The sequence below is a fragment of the Leptonychotes weddellii genome, unplaced genomic scaffold, assembly GCF_054177405.1.
Source record: "Leptonychotes weddellii isolate Sample4059 unplaced genomic scaffold, ASM5417740v2 HiC_scaffold_1619, whole genome shotgun sequence".
NCBI lineage: Eukaryota > Metazoa > Chordata > Mammalia > Carnivora > Phocidae > Leptonychotes > Leptonychotes weddellii.
Genome location: NW_027744334.1, coordinates 8,116 through 14,051, shown reverse-complemented (window position 1 = coordinate 14,051; position 5,936 = coordinate 8,116). Strand labels below are relative to the sequence as shown.

General features: G+C 39.2%; 1 long non-coding RNA gene across 1 annotated transcript; it reads left to right on the top strand.

Moving 5' to 3' along the window:
• The first annotated feature begins 5,271 nt into the window (after nt 1-5,271).
• LOC102725584 (uncharacterized) lies at nt 5,272-5,724 on the top strand. The gene is made up of 2 exons (XR_014141833.1): nt 5,272-5,354; nt 5,457-5,724. It is a non-coding gene; the product is annotated as an uncharacterized LOC102725584 (long non-coding RNA).
• The last annotated feature ends 212 nt before the right edge of the window (nt 5,725-5,936 follow it).

Below are 5,936 nucleotides of genomic sequence, written 5' to 3'. Positions count from 1 at the left end.
TAGCCTGCTGATGGGTATTAAAGAGGGCATGTATTGAATGGAGCACTGGGTGTCATATGCAAACAATGAATCATGGAACACTGCATAAAAAACTAATGATGTAATGTATGTTGATTAATATAACATAATAAAATAAAATAAAATAAATGGATGAAAGACCTTAATGTGAGACAGGAATCCCTCAAAATCCTAGAGGAGAACATAGGTAGTAACCTCTTTGACATTGGCCACAACAACTTCTTTCAAGATACATCTCCAAAAGCTAGTGAAACAAAAGCAAAAATGAACTTTTGGGACTTCATCAAGATAAAAAGCTTCTGCACAGCAAAGGAAACTGTCAACAAAACAAAGAGGCAACCCACAGAATGGGAGAAGATATTTGCAAATGACACTACAGATAAAGGGCTGGTATCCAAGATCTAAAAAGAACTTCTCAAACTCAACACCCAAAAAACAAATAAGTCAAAAAATGGGCAGAAGCCATGAACAGACACTTCTCCAAAGAAGACATACAAATGACGGACAGACACATGAAAAAACGTTCATCATCATTAGCCATCAGGGAAATTCAAATCAAAACAACATTCTAGAGGAGAACATAGGCAGTAACCTCTTTGACATTGACCACAGCAACTTCTTTTAAGATACATCTCCAAAAGCTAGTGAAACAAAAGAAAAATGAACTTTTGGGACTTCATCAAGATAAAAAGCTTCTGCACAGCAAAGGAAACTGTCAACAAAACAAAGAGGCAACCCACAGAATGGGAGAAGATATTTGCAAATGACACTACAGATAAAGGGCTGGTATCCAAGATCTAGAAAGAAATTCATTAACTCAACACCCAAAAACCAAATAATCAAGTCAAAAAATGGTCAGAAGACATGAAAAGACACTTCTCTAAAGAAGACATAGAAATGGCTAACATACACATGAAAAAGGTTCATCATCATCAGCCATCAGGGAAATTCAAATCAAAACCACATTGAGATACCACCTTACACCAGGTAGAATGGCAACAAATGGACAGGGAAAGAAACAATAAATGTTGGAGAGGCTGTGGAGAAAGGGGAACCCTCTTACACTGTTGGTGGGAATGCAAGTTGGTACAACCACTTTGGAAAACAGTGTGGTTCCTCAAATAATTAAAAATAGAGCTACACTATGACCCAGCAATTGCACTCCTGGGTATTTACACCAAAGACACAGATGTAGTGAAATGAAAGGCCATATGCACCCCAATGTCCATAGCAGCAATATCCGCAATAGCCAAACTGTGGAAAGAGCCGAGATGGCCTTCCACAGATGAATGGATAAAGAAGATGTGGTCCATATATACAATGGAATATTACTCAGCCATCAAAAAGGATGAATACCCAACTTTTACATCCACATGAATGGGATTGGAGGAGATTATGCAAAGTGAAATAAGTCAAGCAGACAAAGTCAATTATCATATGGTTTCACTTATTTGTGGAACATAAGGAATAGCATGGAGGTCATTAGGAGAAAGAAGGAAAAAACGAAAGGGTGGAAATCGGAGGGAGAGATGAACCATGAGAGACTATGGACTCTGAGAAACAAACAGGCTTTTAGAGGGGAGGTGGGATTCGTTAGCATGGTGATGGGTATTAAGGAAGGCACGTACTGCATGGAGCACTGGGTGTTATACGAAAACAATGGATTGTGGATCACCACCTCAAAAACTAATTATGTATTGTATGGTGACTAACATAACATAATAAAATTTTAAAAATTAAAAAAACACATTGAGATACCACCTTACACCAGTTAGAATGGCAAAAATGGACAAGGCAAGAAACAACAAATGTTGGAGAGGTTGTGGAGAAAGAGGAACCCTCTTTCACTGTTGGTGGGAATGCAAGTTGGTACAGCCACTTTGGAAAACAGTGTGGAGGTGATTCAGAAAATTAAAAATAGAGCTACCCTATGTTTCAGCAATTGTACTACTGGGTATTTACCCTGAAGACACAGATTAAATGAAAAAAAGGGCCATATGCACCCCAATGTTCATAGCAGCAATGTTCACAATAGCCAAACTGTGGAAAGAGCTGAGATACCCTTTAACAGATGAATGGATAAAGAAGATGTGGTCCATAGATACAATGGAATTTACTCAGCCATCAGAAAGGATGAATACCCAACTTTTACATCAACATGGATGGGACTGGAGGAGATTATGCTAAGTGAAATAAGTCAAGCAGAGAAAGTCAATTATCATATGGTTTCACTTATTTGTGGAACATAAGGAATAGCATGGAGGACATTAGGAGAAGGAAGGGAAAAATGAAGAGGGGGAAATCAGAAGGGGAGATGAACCATGAGAGACTATGGACTCTGAGAAATAAACTGAGGATGTTAAAGGGGAAGGGGGTAGGGGGATGGGTTAGCTCGGTGATAGGTATTAAGGAGGACTGTACTGCATGGAGCACTGTGTTATACAAAAACAATGAAGCTTGGATCACTACATCAAAAACTAATGATGTATTTATGGACCACATCTTCTTTATCCATTCATCTGTTACTCAGCCAACAGAAAGGATGAATACCCAAATTTTACATCAACATGGATGGGACTGGAGGAGATTATGCTAAGTGAAATAAGTCAAGCAGAGAAAGTCAATTATCATATGGTTTCACTTATTTGTAGAACATAAGGAATAGCATGGAGAACATTAAGAGAAGAAAGGGAAAAATGAAGGGGGGGCGGGAATCGGAGGGAGAGATGAACCATGAGAGACTATGGACTCTGAGAAGCAAACAGGCTTTTAGAGGGGAAGGGGGGGGGATTTGATAACCCAGTGATGGGTTTTAAGGAGGGCACGTACTGCATGGAGCACTGGGTTTATACGAAAACAATGGATCATGGATCACCACATCAAAAACTAATAATGTATTGTATGGTGGCTAACATAACATAATAAAATTAAAAAAAAAACTAATGATGTATGGTGACTAACATATAATAATCAAATAAAATTAAAAATAAAATATAAATTAGATTTTAATGCAAAGACTGTAGTAAGGAATGAAGAGGGACACTATATCATACTTAGAGGGTCTACCCCACAAGAAGATCTAACAAATATAAATATTTATGCTACTAACTTGGGAGCAACCCAATTATATCAACCAATTAATAACCAAATTAAAGAAACAGATTTATAAATTTACAATATTAGCAGGGGACTTGAACTCCCCACTCACAGCAATTGACAGATTGTCTAAGCAGAAAATCAAGAAGGAAAAAAGGACTTTGAATGACACACTGAAAGGACTTTGAATGACACACTGAATTAGATGGACTTCAGAGATATATACTAGACATTCCATCTTAAAACAACAGATTACTCAATCTTCTTGAGTGCACCTGGAACTTTATCTAAAATAGATCAGATAACAGTTCACAAACCAGATCTCAACTTATACCTAAAGATTGTGATTATGCCCTGAATATTTTGAGACCACAATGCTTTGAAAGTTGAACTCAATCAGAAGAGGAAATTTTAAAGGAACTCAAACACTCGGGGGTTAAAAGCATCCTGCCAAATAAAGAGGAATGATCATGCTTAGAGCAGAAATCAATGAAATATGAAGTAGTAGAACAGTAGAACAAATAAATGAAACTAGGAGCTGGTTCTTTGAAAGAATTAATAAGATCTATCAACCTAGAGCCAGACTTGTCAAAAAGAAATGGAAAGGACCCAAATTAATAAAAACACATCTCCAAAAGCTAGTGAAACAAAAGCAAAAATGAACTTTTGGGTTCATGGAACCCAATGGAATGGAAGAGGAGCGATCATGACCAACACCAAGGATATACAAACAATTTTAAGAACATATTATGAGCAACTCTATGCCAGCAAATTTAGAAATATGGAAAAAATAGATGCATTCCTGGAAAGTATAAACTACCAAACTCAAACAGGTTTAAATAGAAAATCTGAACAGACCCATAACAAGCAAGGAAATTGATGCAGTGATCAAAACCTCCCCCAAAACAAAAGTCCAGGCCAGATGGCTTCTCAGGGGATTTTGCAGTTCTAATTGTATTTTAATTACATTCTCATGTTTGAAGTTGAGTTTTCAAAGACATCTATATAATATAGGAACACAATAGGGACTAGAAGTTCCTACATTGATGGAAATTTGTTCTTCTTCATCCTCTTCAGGTCAGTTGTTATCGAAAGTACATAAATAATACATTCTCTGAAATCCATATTGACATCTGCAGGGTGAGAAGCAACTTTATTGCGATATCAGAAACTGCAAACAAGCTACCGATGATTAAAACAAATGCTTTTTGCTACACACAGCAATATGGATGGATTTTCAAGGAATTAGCAGAGCAAAAAGAAGACCTACAAATAAAATTACATACAATATAATGGCACATTCATAAATTCTCCCAAATTATAACTAGTCTATGTAACATGAGAAATAAACATAGTTATATGGCAACAGGATGAAGAAAGGATGAGGGAAGAGGAATTTCAAGGAAAATACAGGATGTTTTATGGAGAATTGATTTCCTCACTCTGGATAATGTTGATACTGATACCAGTGTTTATCATTGCACACACTCTGCATGTGTGCAGTTCATCCTGTATCAAGTACACTCATCAAAAGAATTACAAATAATCAGAGAGATGACTCCAGTGGAATATCTAGATACTGAAATGGTAGAAAATACACCTGCATGAACCCCAATTCTCTCTATATTTCAGGTAAACTCTAGAGCATGTAAGTCATCCTGTCCCAATCACAGGAGGGATTTCACATTCCTCATGAGCCTGCTCACTCTGTCCTCCAGGTTTTTCAGGTGGCAGTAGGTCCTGTGGGGATGAGCACATGCCCAGATCCGGGGGCTCACTCACAACCTGTACTTGCTTTTGGACACCTCACAGACCCTCTACAATTCTGGGTGTAGGTTTACATTTCTTTATGGGATAACAGGACACCTATCCTGCAAATCTGTGTGAATATGTAAAACCAAAGTAGCACATGGAGGCCAAGTACATACGCTGGAAAGTTATATGATGAAAAATTATATTTCTTTCAAAAGTGGTCAATAGCACCAAACAAAGGCAGTCACACCTGCTCTGGTCACTGCCCTCTATGTTCACATAGGTCCCAAGCTGAATGTATAATCAGAGGACATGCAAATAGGGCCCTCCCTCTGATAATTAAAGAAGCTGAACCCTGACCCAGTATCTGGGAGAGGAGCCCCAGCCCCAGGATTTCCAGGCATTCCATTCAGTGATCAGGGCAGAAAACAGACAGTTCACTATGGAGTTCTTGCTTGGCTGGGTTTTCCTTGTTGCTCTTTTAAAAGGTAATTGGTGGAGAACAAGAGAATTGAGTATGTGAGTGGATATGATTGAGAGAAACAGTGGGTGTGTGACAGTTTCCTGACAAGGATGTCTTAGGTCTGCAGGTTTCCAATGTGAGGTGCAGCTGGTGGAGTCTGGGAGAGACCTGGTGAAGCCTGGGGGGTCCCTGAGACTCTCCTGTGCAGCCTCTGGATTCACCTTCAGTAGCTATGCTATGAGCTGGGTCCGCCAGGCTCCAGGGAAGGGGCTGCAGTGGGTCACAGGTATTAGCAGTGATGGAAGTAGCACATGCTACGCGGACTCTGTGAAGGGATGATTCACCATCTCCAGAGACAATGGCAAGAACACTCTGTATCTGCACATGAACAGCCTGAGAGCCAAGGACATGGTCTGTATTACTGTGCAAAGGGCACAGTGAGGGGAAGTCAGTGTGAGCCCATACAGAAACCACACTGTAGAAGGGATCTGGACCACCAGGGTGGGCACACTATTCATCCATTCTGCCTTTAAGCCCCAAGAGGATCTGCAGATGGATGTTATGGTCAGGTTTCCTGTCAGGGTCCGAGGCTTCCACTTTATAGAGC